A 17096-nucleotide genomic window follows, 5' to 3' on the forward strand; every position below is an offset into this window, starting at 1 on the left:
GGTGCCGGCCGTTGGATTCAGGGTGACCTCCCCTGGAGATTCTTAGCTGAATTCCATCTGCAATGACCCTTTCTCCACAGAAGGTCCCATCCGCAGCTTGTCGGAATTGGGGTGTGGACACACTCTGGGGGCCTCCACAGATGGTGACAGGGCATGGGGAGCCTGGTGGACCAGAGGGGGGAGAGGGACAGCCCGGGCCGGGAGCAGCAGCAGCGGGGGGGGGGGGGGGGGCGGTCAGCGAGGTGCGCAGCCTTCAGCCTCTGAAAGAGGGACCCTGGTGGCTAGGGTCAGACCCCAGGTGACCGCCTGCCTCACCTCACTCCCGGCTGGCTTCGTGCCGTGACTGGTTCTGATTCTCTGCCCTGTGTTTGCTCGTGTGACTGACGACCTCGTTCTGTAACCTGGGTGGTTCCAAGCAGCGTCTGTATTTTACAACAGCCCGGAAGCCCATGCCGGCCTCAGGTACCGAGCCAGCAGCCTGGGTCTGTGGGAGGAAGCCCTCCGGCGCGGGGAGCGGCCCCTCACTCAGAATTTCAGGATGGTGACAGCTGGGCATTAAACCCAGTGGGGCCCTTCCGATGGGAACTCACTCTGAAGGGTGGCGGGTTCGGGCAGAGCTTTGCAAGGCGGGCCCCGTGACAGTCACCAGAGGCGACGGAAAAACAAAAACCAAACTGAGACGATGCCCGGGTCCCCCCAGGCCATGAAGGCAGAGAGATGGTGACCCCCGGCCTCTTCCTTAAAGGGAACCCCTCCCCTCCCATGAGGGCCCGCTTCTCCCCAGCTCACCATCCCCGGAGCTGGTGTGGAGACACCGCACTCGTGGGCCACTCCGCATGCTTGAGGGGGAGCTCCATCCCCACACCTGGGTACCCATCGGAGAAATGGGGAGAGCCCGGGCTGGGAGCTGATGGGGAGGCAGATGTGGGTAGCAGTGGTGCAGTTCCGACACGGCCGGCTCCTGCTCGCTGCCGGGGGCCCCTAAGCAGACACCTGGGCCAGCACCAGACCCGCAGCACGAGCGTCCTACCCGAGCTGGTGGGCGCACGGGGCCTGGGGGGTGAGAATGACATGAAGGAAGCAGGGCTCGAGATATGTGGCATCCCTGGGAACCTTTCCTATCTCCTCATTTGGGTTTCCTGCTGACAGCAAGAACCAGCTTCAGCCTTTGCCTAAATTAAACAGGACCCCTCTGCCTCCCCCCAACAAAAGCACACTCCCACAGCTTGCACATGTGCGTGCACACACACACACATTTGTTTTCTTTGCTGCTCACACTTCTCCTTTTACAGTTCCTCCAGTCCCGATCCTAAGACTCCCCTGATTTTGTTCAGAGCCTAGAGCGCAGCACTGAAGGCGCACCCTGGGTCTTCCTGCGGGGGTCAGCGGGGGGGGCAGTCCAACTCTGGTGCCCACCATGCTGGGGCCCACAGGGAGGCCCAGAAGCTTCAGAGATATGGGTGGAGTTCACCCTGGAGGGAGCAGGCGGTGGGATACAGAGGAAGGAGCCGTGGTCTGTGTGGGGTGGAAGGAGTCTGTCATCCCCGTGGGATAGAGGAAGGAGCCGTGGTCTGTGTAGTGAGGAAGGGATACGTGGTCCAGAGAAGGACTGTCTGGCTTCGAAACCCAGACACCGTTGTTCACCAGGAGCTTGTGAACCCAGGCGACTACTTACCTCTTGCTGTGCTTAGTTCTCACCTGTAACTGGGGGACAAGAAGAGTGCCTCCCTCTTGATGGCTGTTGGGAGGGGAGGACGAATGCACAGGAGTTAGTTCCATGCTTGTCAAAGAGCCCAGCACAAAGCAAGCCCCACGTGGGTTTACTGTCCCCGTCACTCACCTGCCCCTGCAACCCAGAGGCTGAACACCCCCGGCTCCCGGCCATCTCGCCCCCTCTGAGCTTCACTGTTTTCATCTATAACGTGAAGACGAGGGGCATCTGGGTAGCTCAGTGGGTTAAAGCCTCTGCCTTCAGCTCAGGTCATGATCCCAGGGTCCTGGGATTGAGCCCTGCATCGGGCTCTCTGCTCCGCGGGGAGCCTGCTTCCCCCTCTCTCTCTCTGCCTGACTCTCTGCCTACTTGTGATCTCTCTCTGTCAAATAAATAAATTTAAAAAAAAATCTTTATAAGATGAAGACGAGCAGAGTGCTAGGCATTTAGTAGACGCACAGCAAAATTTTCCCCTTCCCCGAAACTGCTTATAGTCTAATGGGGGCAGGACGTCAGGGAGGACCTCACAAGCTGAGGTGAGGCTAACTGGGGGTCAGACAGGGGTTTGAGAGCTTCGGTGTTACGGAATCTCAGGGAAATCACAGCCCCTTCGCACCCCAACTACAGTCAGTGACGCCTCCACCCCCTTTCCGTGTATCCGCCCCAAAAGCGGACGTTATTACCATCCCAGTATATCACGTCCATTTTCGAAACCTCGTAATCCCTGAACTTACACACATTTGCTGTGGGAAAATTAGAGCATACAAATGAAAAGGAGACGAACCACCATGCGCCACCAGCCAGAGACAACCAGGTAACAGTCTGGTGAGCGTCCATCCAGATTTTCTTACTTAAAACACAGAAATGGCACCGCCTGGCCTTCTAATCCACTCCAGTCTGGCTTCCCCTCACCACGTCACTGACCCACCCTCGTCAAGGTCACCGGTTACCTCCACGTGACCGAATTCTGCGGCCCATGGCTAATGTCGCAGCCACACTCTTGTCATGACCCTGCCATGAGCGTCCTTCTTTCCGAACCACATCACATATTTATTTGTATACAAACAGATTTTTCAACTAATCCCGTCCCCAAATGTATAGGACCCGAAAGCTGTGGAAATTGCAAAAACCTACCGGATCCCGCCTTTGCTCCATCCTCAACCCCAGGGAGCTCTTGCGTGGGGACCACTAGAAGCCACAGGCCAGTCAGGATCGACGGGCCGTCCAGCAGATACAACACGGTGTCGGGGCCGTGGTGGTGTAGACCCGAGCTGCCTGGTACGCAGGCCCCCGGCTGCACGTGGCTGCTGGGCACGGGCGTGGAACTGGTCCAAACGGAGACATGCTGCCGTATTTTGAAAGGCAGGAAGGAATTTCAGATAGCTCCATGTTTATGTTAATCATGGGGTAATATTTTGGACATAATGGGTTAAAATATTTTGAACTCAACCCCACCTGTTTCTTTTTTGCGTCTTTCCTAAACATGGTCACTCGAAAGTCTTAAATCACGTGTGCACTTTGAGTTACACTTGTGTTGGGTGACACGGGCCAAAACATCCCCCTTTTCTACACTTGCAAAACTGTTGACGTGTCAGCGAGGCATTGTCTGCCTCACGTGCCCCGTCAGGTGGCATCTTCGTTCTACAGATACGAATGTAGCCCTGGAAGAGATGGGAGACTTGCCTGAGATCACAGCCTGCTGGAAAGAGCATCTTCCAAACCCAACTTCTGTCCAAGGTCAGGGCGAGTCCCTGTCCTCCTCGGAAGCCCCCAATGCCTGGCCTCCCGGTCTGGGGCTCCCGCCTTCCAGATCTGGGCCTGTGAGGCTCAGCACGGTGCTCAGCCTCGCTCCCTGTGGGAGGCTAGACTTCCAGGGGATGCTGGTTCCGCTCCTGGTAGCCCAAGGGGGCCCAGACAACTGCGGAAATAAAGCAGGGCCTTTTCTGCCTCTAGCCCTGCCTTCCCCCTGCCTCCCCTTGCCCTGCAAACTTGCCCTCCCCCTGCCCTGAAGCCCTGCCCACCCCCTGCCCTACAACCCTGCCATCCCCCTGCCTCCCCTTGCCCTGCCCTGCAACCCTGCCATCCCCCTGCCTCCCCCAACCCCTCTGCCCTGCAAACTTGCCCTCCCCCTGCCCTGAAGCCCTGCCCACCCCCTGCCCTGAAACCCTGCCATCTGCCTGCCCTGCCCCTGCCCTGCAGCCTTGCAGCTCTCCCCTACCCTTTACTACCCAAGAAGAACAGGGTTCTGTGGAGTAGAGGGGAGGCTGCCACACTGTCCTGCTGGGTCCTGTTTCCATTAGAGTGACTGTTGACAGGAACATGTCACAGCTGAAGATGGATGCCTGCTTTGTCCCCTAAGTCCCCAGACCTCGGTGCCAGAGGTGGCCCCCGAAAGGCCTTTTCTCTGTAAATCACTGCATCGATTAGGTCCATGAAGGGCTGCACACAAGGCCCGCCGTGTCGCAGAGCTGGTGCGTCCGGTCTCTCCTAATAGTCACTGGTTTGGAGTGGGGGTTGCCCCCGGACACACCACCCCCTCTACCACAGCGACACCAGAACCCGCCTGGTTCCCATCCACCCGCCCTGGGAATTTCTTCACGGATCAGAAGCGCTTGCCTGTCTTCCTTAGCGGTGACTCTAATCGTCCATTTTGCATTACGTATAGCAACAGAGTGAGCTGTGAAGTCGACACAGGCTTGTGGTCCCCCCAGTAGCCTCTGACAGCACCCTGCGCGCCTTCCCGTGGGGCCTCCCAGCCTGTGTTCTTGTGACACCACCGCGTGCCCAGCTGGGCTCCAAGCAGCCCCTCCACCAGCTCCACCTGCCCCGTTTTCTCAAGGAAGAAGTTGAGGCTGGAGAGGTGGAGAGGTGGTCAGGGAACCGTGGCATTGGAACATGAAAGGGGACCGCAGTCCGTCGGGGGTCTCAGATAGACCACGGGCCGGGCGACCACGCAGGGGGAGGCCCCGCCGATGCTGGAATTGTTGTGTCATGGATGGGGAGGACAAGACAGGCCTCTGGGAAGACGCGGTGAGGGTCAGCCTGAGCTGGAGGGGTCGGGACCCACCTGCGCTACTGGTGGCCACCACCATGGGGCACCTGCCAGGGAACCAGCCTGCACCTCCTCCGAAGGTTAAACCTAGAGTCCCCAGGAGATGCAGCAATCCCACTTCTGGTCTCGTACCCCAAAGTTTGAAAACAGGCCCCTGAGCAGAACCATGTACAAGAATGTCCCTAGCCACACTGTTCACAACAGCCAGAGCCGCAAACGGCCCAAGTGTCCATCATCAGGTGACTGGGAGACAGAGCAGGGCCCATGCTCACGGCGGGATGTTGCTGAGCCGTGCAAGGGGGCATGGACAGGCGCATGGCTGGCAGCCCTTGGGCCGGGCCAGGCGGAGGGAAGGCAGCGAGCTCATAGGCGCGCGTCGGGTAGGATTCCGCTGACATGCGGTGTCTGGAATGGGCAGGTTATAAATGAGCCAGAGTGCAGAAGAGTGGTCCCTGGGCCGACTAAGGGGAGCGGGGAGTGCCGACGGCTGGGTCGGGTTTCTCTGGGGAGGATAAAGATGTTCACGGCGTAGTGAGTGTGCTCAGTGCCACGGGTTTGTACCCTTTCCGTGGCTCACTTTACGCGTGCTGCTTTCTCCTCCATGTAAGGAAAGTCAAGCCGGTGCCAGCAGAAGAGAAGACAGGCAGGCCCTGGGAACGCGGCAGGAGGGCTCAGCACCGCCCACCAGACACTTCTGTTGTTCTCGGGTTTTGCACACGGCATGAGCCCCTTGTCCCTTCTTCTCGATGCCCCGATGCCCCGTGTCATTGCGGCAGAGGAATCCACAGTGACAGGCAGCTCGGTCAGGCACTGGGGCGCCGGCCCCAGGAGCCCCCACTGGCCTCATGCGACGCCAGCCCGCTGAAGCCAGGAGTCCCGCCCCCAACCCCCACCACAGGCTCCAGAAGGTTCTCAACGGGGAGCATTTGCTCTTTAATAGGGGCAGGCTCCTTATCTCAAACTTAGTTCAGCCACAGCGGGAGAGTTTGCAAACCGTTTTCCCTAGCGACAGTCTCATGAGAAGGCTCTGTGCCCCTTCCTCCAGCTCCCAGTTCCTGGGTAGGCCTCTCTGAGAGCGAATTTCCTGCAGGCAGCCAAGATTGGTAGCTGTCCAGAGAGGCGGCCCCGTCCCCACTCTGAGCTCCGCAGAGGGAGCGGGATGCTGACACGGACTGGGAGCTTCCCCATTTCCCTAACACCCAGCCGGAGCTCTCCCTGTGCTCTGGCTACTGGGTTTGGAGCTCCCTTCAGAGCCCGGGTTGGGATGAAGGTGTTAGGAATGAAGTCGGCTGTGTCAGAGCCACGGGGCTGACTTTTCCTTGGATCAGCAAAACAAAATAAAACAAAACAAAAAGAAGGCAAAGATCTTAACGCCCAGTGTTGACAAAGGGTAACAGGCGTTTGTGTGCACAGCTGATGGGCGGGTAAAAGAATTCGCAGCCTCTCCTCCCGGCGATCTGTCAGTATATACACGGCAGCTTAGAAGCGTCCACACCCGCAGAGCCGTCACTCCTCCACCCGGAGCTTACCGAAGGGAACACGCAGGCAGGCCCACACGATCGTCCGAGGATTCCCCCCCACATCCTCGTGCAGGAAGTAGCATCTCCAGGAGCGGCCCTCGTACCAGCCAGGAGGGGACGGGCTGGGGCTCCAGACGTCCCCACGGTGTCCTGTCCTGGCTTTTCTGTCCACGCCGGCAGAAGCATCTTCTACATCTGCTACAGGATTCAATTCTCTTAACTTAAAATATACATATTCCCAAATAATATTTAAAGAAATGGAAACATTTCATGAGAAAGTGGTGATAAGAGGGGCTCCTGAGGGGCTCAGTCAGCTAAGCGTCTGCCTTCAGCTTAGGTCATAATCTTGGAGTCCCGGGATGGAGCCCCGCATCGTGTCAGGCGGGCTCTCTGCTCAGCGGGGAGCCTGCTTCTCCCTCTGCTCTCCCGCCGCTCATGCTTCCTCGCTCACTCTCAAATAAATAAAGTCTTTTTAAAAAATGCTAATGAGAAAAACAAGATCTAAAATTATATAATAATTCTAACTATGTTTTATATATATACATAGAGAAGGAGAGACAGCGAGAAAATATAACAAAACGCGTAAAGCAGCTAATCTCTACACGGCCGGGTTCTGGATAGCAATAAATTAGTCCTTCCATGTGTCCATTTCATCATTAGTAAGCTTTCTGTAAGGAATGTTTCCTTTTATAATGCACATAAGATACTTATTTTGCAATAGGAAGAAACATACTGGTTTTCAAATCCCTGCCAGTTTGGAACCATACAGGCGGACGGGGACTGGCAGATTGGGGACGGGGACGGCGTCTTGGATTAGGCATGTTACATTGTTGCGGCTACGGGATCCCTGTGGAGCTTGACACGGCGGGGTGGGAGGGCGGTGTGGGTTGCGGAGAGCCCTGGGGGTTGGTAGGTGCGGACTGGGTTACAGAGCTGGTGCTAAGCAGGGGCTCGTCTCCATGGAGTGGAGGAAATGCCTGTTGTCCTCTGAATCCCGGAGGGGCCCCGGGGCCCCCGGGCCCAGAATGAGGGCGGGTGTTGAGCTGTTTATTGTTCTGAGTGAGCAGAATTAGCAGACTTCTCGCAGGTACTTGAGACGCACATGCCACCCTCCAGAAGGCCTGCCTCCTTCAAGTGCCGCAACCTCTGATTAGCGATGCTCTGACTGCTGAAAGATCGCAGGCCCTTTCCAGGGCCTGACAAACCCCAGAGGCCCCAGAGGACAGCGACACAGGCCAGGGGCGCAGGGGGAGTTTCCTGGGTGTGGGAGGACACATGGCTCGACTTCCCGGGCCAAGACCCTGCTGACACTGAGGGCCAGATACACGACACACCTTATGTGGCCGGGTCCTCATCACACCCCACCAGTCGGGAGTGTTCAGCCCATTTTACAGATTTTTTATTAAGAGAGCTCAGAAAGGTTGTCTGGCTCTGTGAAAAAACGTCGTGCATTCATCCATCCATTAAAAGATATGTACTAAAGCCTCAAGTGACAAGCGCTATTCTCGGGGGAAGTGGGGGAAACAGTAGCAAAACCATCGACAAATCTGCGACCTCACGGAACCTGCATCTCCCGGGGGGCGGTGGGGGGTGAACACCACAGGGGGCGGGGGTGTGTGTGAACATCAAATACACAAGCGTCTGGTCACATTCAGTAAAAGGAAGGGAGGGCGGGGGTCCCGCGGGGACAGGGTGAGCGCACACCTAGCCCTCCTGGGAAGCGGGCTGCTGTTTGGCCTGCCTGACGCCGTGGGCGTGCTGATGTCATATCCTGGCCATGACGTCACGCCGCAGCTATGCCAGATGTCCCCAGCGGAGGAAACTGGGGGGAAGGTCCAGGGATCGTCCCAGGTCATCCCTTACCAGTGCATGGCATCTACAGTCATCTCCAAATAAAATGTTTCTTGAGAAACAAATTATCCACCCTCCCCACCCCGCCAAAATAATAACAATAACGGCTACCATCTGTCAGGTGTGGGGAGGCTGCGGGGGGAGGCTGGCTGTCCTTCCACCAGACCCTGGGCTCAAATGTCAGCTCCATTCTGTGCTTTAGGATTCACATCCGAAAAATGCGTCCGAGGTGGTCCCTACCTTCTTTGGTCGGTACCCAACTTGTGCCCTTTGTTTCTTACTGTTACTACTCTGTGGAAGGTTCTAGAAGGCTCTGAGCTGGCCTTTCAGGAGCATGGGTCATCACCTGACATAATCCTCACAGCCCTACTTCAGAGGCAGGCCTAGACCCATTCACAGCCTAGGCGGCGGCGGGGCTGGCGGGGCTCAGAGGACCAGGGGGAGGCTCTTGGGCCCAGGCAGAGGGGGCATGGCTCCCGGGCTCCGAGGCTGTGGGGGTTTGGCAGGGGAGGGGCCTGGTTCTGCAGAAACCACAGCCCCCCCAGAACAGCACTGCGGCCCCCTGCCCTCCGAGCACTGCTGCGATTTCGAGATGCTCACATCTCGGCGGAGCTGGGGGCGGTGCGTGGCTCCTGCTCATAGAGAGGCTGGAGCCGGGTCGGGGCCGCGGAGGGTCTGCTGGTCAGCCAGCACTCCTGCGTGCTTCCCAGGCCTGCCCCACTTTCTTCCTGTCTCAAGCCCCGAGCTTTGTCTCGGTGAAGAGAGGTTTGGTATTTCCAGAAAGGGTTCTTCTCTTCCCTGAGAAAAAACAGACCCCAGCTCGTCACCATCCCCACGGGAGACGAGATGGAGGAGGAAAGTGGCCGGCCGTGCCTGTCTCTGGAAGGTGGGGGCTCCGGGCCGGCGGCACACCTGCGGGACCACCCCAGCTGAGCCCCCCTTTGTGGGGCAGCGAACGGAAGCCCTCAGAAGCAGGAGCGCCCCACGAAGAGCAGCAGAGCTGGCCGGGCCGCTGTTTTGACACCAAGAGGTTGTCCGAGAAAACATGACATCTTCCAGCTCCCCAGTGCCAGCCTCTCCTCCCGGGACTGCTGACAGGGGAGCCGAGTCCCCCGGGTTCCCACCCCAGCTCTGGCACGTGCTATCCATGTGCTGCAGGGAGGCCACCCACACCTCACTTACCCCATCTGCAGAATGGGCACAGAAGGAATGTCGGCCCCACAGGGTGGTTGCCAGAGGGCACGTGTGAGGCCCTGTGAAGCTCCCCAGACAGTGCCCGGATTGCTGGATGCTCTCTGCGGGTCAGCGCTCCTTACGGAGGCTCGCGCTTCACCAGAAAGCGAGGGGGCCGGCGGGGCACCAGAATCACCGAGGACACATAACAGGCGTGGAGGCTCCAGTCCATCAAGATTTGCAGTTTCTTCTTAGAACATTTTAAAATTTTGTGCTTTTTGTTTTGTCTTATGCTACATTTACCGAGGAGGAAAAAAAGCCGCATGGGGACAGGAGGGAGCTCTGTGGAAGTCCCATCCTGGGCTCAGAGCATCTTTGTTTCCCCAGCGTGGACGGCGAGGCCCTGGGCTGGAAGCAGGGCGTGTGCGTTAGCGAGGGGACCCTCACTTGCCCGCAGCCCCGCGCCACAAGCAGAGCAGAAGCAGGCGTCTGGGAAGGGATCTCCCTGTTGCGTGTGTCTCTGCTTCCCTCAAACGCACAGCCCGGGGTGCTCTGGAGATCCTCCCAGCTGCTGCAGCCCCTGGGCCCAGGCTGGTCCCCACCACGGGGCGTCTCCGGGGTGCGGTTCTGAACAGCAAAGCCTCCGCAGTCTGCAGTTAGGCAGGGCAGCTCACACAAGAAGCCTGCCTCAGAAGTTTAGGGTCCAGGCAGGGGGTCTCGGTCCCCGGCTGTCCACGGAACTGCCCGGGGGCTGGTAAGAAGCACTCGCGTCTCCCCAGTCTCTGCCGTGGCACCAGACATCTGCACTGTCCATGCTTTCTAGGGACCCCAAGGGACAGTCACCAGGCAGGGGGCTGGGAGGCTTCGGGCGGGAACAGCAGGAGACAAGCTGACTGAGAGGCCATGAAGGGGAGGGTGATGCGGGGTCCATCCTGCCCCTTCCTCGCCAGCCCCTCCCCTAGCCTCTCCTCGGGGCTCCAGCCCAGCTGCTAGCAGAGCCTCCCTTTCTCCTCCCCACTCATCCCTAACCCTACAGTGTTCTCGCTCCCGCCCTACCCACTTGTCACCCCTTCCCTCGGTTCTCTTCCCTGTGTCCCAGGAAGGACACACACCCAGTCTTCTAGTTCCTGCCTCTCCAGGCCTCCGGGCTTCCCACACTGATGCTGGAGAGGGGCAGGGCTGCGGACCCAGGCTGGGACGGAAAGCCTGGCTTCCTAGTCACTCTCATTGACCAACCGGAGTGGCACATGAGGATTTTCTAGAGCAGCATTGCTCCAACTCTGGCCTCAGTCCCCTGGGCCACTGCCTGTCCACCCGGGGTTCAGACCATACTCTGAGCACCTCCCCGCCAGTGTTTCCAGCTGTCCCGAACCCTATGGCCTGACGAGGGCCCAGAAAGCTCAGCACAGGAGTTGCTGTCGGGCTGCCCGCCGTCCTGCTGGGAGGCCATCGCCAGGGCCCCTGTTCCCCCGGGCCTGCATGCGCGGGGGTCAGCAGTGTGCCAAGAAGGGGGCAGCAACACCTGTCCAGGAACGAAGGACGGCACTCAGGGCCGCCACTCCACACCCTCGTCTCAGTGGGGCTTTTGTTCCCACACTGCAGCTCAGGGTGGCTGCACGGGCCTTGGGTCTGAGCTGGAAGGCAAACCGCTCATCTGTCTGCGTTGGGACAGGGAATAAAATTTCCCGAGCCAGGGCCCCGGGAGAGATTAGGTTTTACAAAGGAAATCTGCAGGGTCTCGAATTGCCCCAGAGGACATGTAGCTACGATTCAGGTGGATAAATCAGACAGGGGCTCCGGGTGGCGGGTCCCCTGTCCACTCTGTGGGTCAAGTCGGTTGGCGATGAAAACGATAGAGTGAGTAAAAGGCTCGCTTTCAGGGTGAGGAAGAAAGACGTGAGAGCTCACCCATCCAAGCACACACGTACACTGCGGCACGCGGTGGGCTCGGCCCTTCTCGGCCCAGCTGTGAGCCGGTTCTCGGGAGGAGGGGGGCCGGGAGAGGGCCATGGGCCAGAGGGTGGTTGCTGAAACGGGCAAAGAATCCCTGAGCCGGGACGAGCCTCCGCAGGTTCCCAGCCCCCTCGCTGTTTACAGCAGGAGAAAATGTGGTCCAGAATTAAAGACACACCCATGGCCACACAGACGGTGGGAGCAGACGCCCCATCTCCCCTCCCGACCCCCTGCAGAGACCCCAGGCCCGGGTCCGAGGTGGCGAGCACACGCAGGTACGCCGCAGCAGGGACACACATGTCTCATGAGCGAGCAAATGTGGGAAAGGGGTGGGACTTTATATGCCCAGTGAATTTTTTTTTCATTTGAATGTAGACATCTGGCATCCTATAAATAAAATAGAAAATGTAAATATTGTAAAACCCATTAGAGAGTGGTTTTAGGTTTGGTGAGAGCGCGGGTCCGCTGCTGCCCCACTGCACCGAGCTGGGAAACCGTCACTCCCCCCACACACACACACACGCAGGCCCTCGGCTTGCCGCCCGTCACCCCTGTCACCCTTGTCACCCAGGCAACCAGGCTGCGTTCCGCTTGATGAATAAACTTGAAAATAGGGGCCAGTTTTCTCGTATTGATTGTGTTGTGTTAACAGTGTTGACGAGCTACCTAAAAACTTCGCTGCTTTCATTTTATCCCATGGGGGGAAAACGCTTTGTGAAGGGAAAACGCCGATGAGTCTGTTGTAGGAAAGATCCTGTGTGCCCCACTGTAGCGCGGGACGTGCCCCCAGCGGATCTCCAAGACCATGTTTAAAATGCTCCTCAAGAGACATTTTCTGTTCGAGACATATTAAATAAGCTTTATTTAATAATGCTCGATTTGACTTATCCCGTCTAAATATTTGCTCCGATCAGCAACCATTCGATCCCGGCTTCGTTCCTGGCTGCAGACTAATTTCTCCGGGTTATTTTTCTTTGGTGCAAGGTCGATCCCAGAGGCAGGGAAACTGCTCTCGGGTTCCCTCCTTTTCTCTACTCCGCGCTGTGGGTAGAAAGCCATAAAAAGCCTGAACCGGAGGCCGCGTTTATAAAGTTTATGTTGCTTGTCCTCCCAAATGTCTGGCTGAAGGCAGAAAATGTCATTTAAAAGACTTCTCCTAATCAGATAATTATAAGGAGAGATTTCCCCTTTTTAAGAAGAGCATCAGAATCTAAAGAAATTCCCAAGGAGGTGATCTTTTTCGGGCACGTTTCACCATCTGCCTTTCCCCATTCGGGTTTTTGTAACAATCGCTTACACGAAACACACGCTCACTCGTTAGGCGTGCAAGAGGCTAGGACGGCACGCAGAAGAGGGGTCGTTTAATGTCTTAATTCACTATGTTCTCAAGCAGGGAATGACACTTTGGTTTCTGCTAACTTTGGGGACACTCCGTGCAGATCTTCTGGTTATTGTCACTGCTCCTGTGAAGATTTTATTACCAGTGTCTAAAAAATAAACCTTTTCTTTTCTTCTCCTTTTTAGGTTTTATCTTTGCATGGCACCTTCAAAAACAGCCACCTTGAGGCCAGGGGTCCCGGTCACCTCTCTAGGTGTCACGAAGCATTCACAAGGACACAGACCTCTGACAGCTACTCCGGATGGCTGCCCAGGGTAAGCCGGACAGTGGCGAGGGCTGTCCGTTATCTGCGTGGCCTCGTCGCAGGGGCTCTGCTCCCCGCCGGAGAGCGATCTTTCTCGGCCAGAGGGACGTTTATGGTGGCTGACCAGAGCCTGGTTTATGGAGCCCGCCGGGTGGGAGGGTGCCGCCCCGTCAGCCCTCGGCCTGCCGGGCCTGAAGTGTTTACCGCTGTGCTGATTTACACCGCCCAGGTGTTCTTTGGGAAACATCTCGGCTCCAAGCTGACACGGCGATTGCCCGGGATTTGCAGACTTAGGCATTTTTTTCTGTTCCTAACAGTCCAGGACCCGGAGAGATGGTTAAGAGAAAGAAAAAAAAGGTGCTGGGCCAGAGTGGTTCATGTCCTACGATTTTCACATGGGAGGAAGTGCCAGCCCGACACCCCACATCCTGCCCCACACGGGAAATTCCCCGGCCCCGAGTCTGCCCCCTTCTCAGACTGATTCCCTCTGTCTGCTCGCTCCTTGGCCTTTCAGGAGTGCACAGATGCTATGCCGGGCTTCCTCTCTGCTCCCCCAGCACCCTGCTGCGTTGCAAAGGGCTCCTGAAGCAGGGCTGTCCTTGGGCAAGACCCGGGGTCCTCGGGCTCGGGGGCGGCAGACACGTCCTGGAGAGGGAGCCTGGGGTAGGTGGGGATTTGTTCCGTGTGGACCAGCCTCAGTGGCGGTGCTGATGCTCGGCCGGACCCGTTCGACAGAAGCTTCTCACTCAACAGGACCACTTGCCATTACTGTCGCTCATGTCCAGTGCAGGTGACACTGTCGCCGTCTGTCACCGTGTTTGCGCTGGGGGTGCCGAACACCCGTCCTGGGGCAGCCTTGTGTCCTCTGAACGCTGAGTTAAAACGTGCCCCAGGAAATCAAAATGGTTTTTTCATTTGCCCAAAATCACGTATTTTCAATTGTGTTAATCATATCCATCCCAACTCCACTTAAAGGACCTTGGACATCAGACTTCTGTAAGTTTGATGAAAAAGAAAACAACTATACTTTGACCTCGTAGAATATTATATCAATATATATATTCTATAATATGGTGAATATTAATCATATTTGCATCAAATGAATATTAATGATATTCATGTCAAATATTAATAATGAAGGGAATTGAGAATGAGTCTTTGCATTTTAATTTTTGAAAATACCTTTCTTACCCATCCAGAAACTAGTGAGCTCTTTTAAGAGTTCATTCCAATCTAGCATTTCTCTCTCTCTGACAGAATGTCTCCAAAAACCATCATTTGCCTCCTCTCACAAACTGCAGACGTAAAGCATTTGGTCAGACACGGCGGGTAGGGAGTAGGGGCCAGGAGACCCAGGGTTAGCAAATGATATGATTCCTTCTGAGTCCCATGTTTAAAACTGTCTTTTCAACCAGTGCTTTGAATACTAACAAATTCACTTAAAAAACATTCAAACCTCCCCTGTTTGTGCTCCTCTCTCCTGGTTTATGAATACATAAACCTCCCACCATAGAAAAATATCACTGACTTGCCACACTAAACAGGGACGCATTCCCCAGCAGTGCGACCGTTTGAAATGATCAGCCCCGGGGCAAGAAAAAAAAAATTCCAGCAATAAAACAAAAACCTTGATTTCTAAACATCAGGCCGAAGTCCTTTCAAGTGATCACGGACTCCCGAGGAAAATGGTTTTTCTCTGTTACCATTCACGGCCTAATCTCGAGAAGCACCATGGAAAATACCCTGCTGATTCAAAGAGCGAGCTCTGACATTTGAAAGGACTCGTTTGCCCTTGCTGTGGACTTCCCAACCGTGTGCGTTTGTGAACCTCCATTCCAAATCCGAGGAGGACAGACGCGCAGAAATACATGTGACCACGGTCCGTTGTAAAGAATGGCCTGAGAATGTTGGATTTTCAGACACACAACACAACAGCAACACCCCCGTGAGCACGATTCTGCTGAACTCCCGGATTCATTTACTCATTTACTTTACCTCTGCTGGAACCATCCCAGAAAAGCAGGTGACTATCGAAAGATTTTGTTTTTCATTCTAAATAACAAGAGGGATCAAATGAATGTCATTCTATGGGGTCTGAACATTAAAATGTACGAGGGGGTTCGCCAGGATCTGGTAAATGGTTAAACAGATTAGTAGCCTTACTTTTTAACATATAAACATCTGAAACCCGTTTCCTGTTTAAGAAGAAGAAGGAAAAAAAAAAGTCTAGGTGGATGACCTCGGGCACTTTTTTTGATTAACAAATGTGAATTGTACATCATGGTGGGAAAAAAAAATGGCGCACGCTTGGTGGTCTTTCTACAGTCTGTATATGGGAGAGAGAGAAAAAAATACAAAAATAAACGTTACCTTCTCACTTCCAGGGTGGGCAATGCCATTTGTGCAGCGGCGTCCAGGGCTCTGGCAAATGTTAAGGCTGTCACCACGGACAGAATCCCCATGGTCTGTGTGCCTCGATAGGGTCCGAAGAAAAACATTCCCTGCATTCCTGCTGGCTGGCCCTATCTCCAGGCCCTGGGCTCGGCCCTACAGACCCGTGTCACCCCGTCAGGCAGCGTAGGACACGGCTAATCAGAACCCACGCCTTCCCCAGCCGGCCGGCAGCCGGGCGAAAACCGGGGCCGGCTCGCTGCCTCCGTCCCACACGCGGAGTCGGCCTCTGCCGTCAGGATGAAGCCCCAGCTGCAGCTTGTTCGGCTGGGAAGGGCTTCGAGGTTCTGGCACGTTCTGACAAGATAGATTTTATAGGGTTTGTGCTAAAATTTGATATTGGAAGTTGGGATTCCAATTCCACGTCTCGAAAGATAACAATAACAGCTGGGACCTTTAAGAAATGTGTGTGTTCCTTCTATTGAAGAATTACATAATAAAAGCTATTTATGTCAAACACCTTATAAGGGAAAGATTTAGCCCAAATGTCGATATAACATACAATACTTTGTATACTCAGACAGGAGGGAAAAATCCGCATCCGCGCCAAATATTATTCTTGGTTTGGACTATCGGCTATGTGGGGCCTTTAAAATTTTAAAGTAAGCATCTCCCTGCTTTAATTTACAAATTCGCCGAGCGAAGCTTTTTTTCGGGGAGGGGTGGGTATTATTTCTGTTTTTGAAAAAAACCAGGTGCTGATGAATCACGATTTGTTTTCTCACGTCCTTCTGGTGAAAAGACACAAAAGGAGAGCCTGGCTTGATGTCGCTGATGTGACGTTTGCGCTCTGCCCCGTGCGCTGGCGCTTCCCCTGTGGCCTGAGAGCAGCCATGGCTTTGGGGAGTCCCTGGCGCCCAGAACTTCTGCAATTCTGATGAGCAAACGGGTCAGCCGCTCGGAAGGAAAATCTCTCTGGGTGAAGGAGGCAGATGTGGCAACTCGAGGCAGCCTCCCTCAGAGGGGCTCTGGGTGGCGTCCCGCTCCCCAGCGACAGTGACAGTGACGGCGACAGCCACTGCTCGTCCGTGTTTCCTGAGGAGAGCGATTCCACAGCCAAACCCGACAGGATCCCTGCAGAGGCCAGGGGCTCGGCAGTGACCACGAAGCCCTGCCAGGCGGCTCGTTAGGGAAGCCGAGCTTCCTCCTTATCTTGTCTGCTCAGACAAAGAGCAGAGCCTCATCGAGAGGAGAAGAGAACCCCAATTAGCAGAGCCCAGAGACGCCCCCCGCCCCACACCCCCTCATGGGGGCTCAGCTCCGCCCTCCTTCCTCTCCGGCTTATCAGCCCGTGTGACTGGGTTAATGAGAGCCCAGCTGGGTAGTGGCCGGAACGGTCATCCGCACAGAGGCCACGGGGACTAACGCAAACCATGGCTCTCCGGGCCCCACTTGGACCCCGTGGACACCAGCTAAAACTCAGCAAAATGCACGCTTGACAGCTTCCCCTCGTGCCTCCCTCCCACCCAGCACCCCACGGGCCCTCCCCGCGTGCCCAGCAGCCGACGGACCGGATCAGCGTGTGGAGTGGTGCGCCGGCCGCCAGCGGGCCGGGGGGACAGAGCCACATGCGTCCAGGCCTGGGCGGGACGTCCCAGCACGGCGGCCATGGCCGGCTGCAAACGTGCCTGGGCACAGGTGGCGGGGAGCACGCGCTGTCTGCAGCAGCTGCTTCATCCGGATTGTCTCCCCTCTCCTCGGGGACACCCGCTGCACCATCGTCACCTCCAGCGCCGGGCGAC

At 56.1% G+C, this 17096-nt stretch overlaps 2 long non-coding RNA genes across 2 annotated transcripts in view; one reads left to right on the forward strand and one right to left on the reverse strand.

Annotated features, from left to right (window-relative positions):
- Positions 1–1586: 1586 nt before the first annotated feature.
- On the reverse strand, positions 1587–15399 carry LOC125089424 (uncharacterized). Its single transcript, XR_007123947.1, has 3 exons — positions 15274–15399; positions 1841–1915; positions 1587–1738 (listed from the first exon to the last, which is right to left on the reverse strand). It is a non-coding gene; the product is annotated as an uncharacterized LOC125089424 (long non-coding RNA).
- LOC125089423 (uncharacterized) overlaps positions 11286–17096 on the forward strand; it is a 40101-nt gene continuing 34290 nt past the window's right edge. Inside the window, exons 1-2 of the long non-coding RNA XR_007123946.1 lie at positions 11286–11535; positions 12785–12913. This is a non-coding gene — a long non-coding RNA (uncharacterized LOC125089423). The remainder of the gene's footprint in view (positions 11536–12784; positions 12914–17096) is intronic.

The sequence above is a fragment of the Lutra lutra genome, chromosome 17 (assembly GCF_902655055.1).
Source record: "Lutra lutra chromosome 17, mLutLut1.2, whole genome shotgun sequence".
Lineage (NCBI taxonomy): Eukaryota > Metazoa > Chordata > Mammalia > Carnivora > Mustelidae > Lutra > Lutra lutra.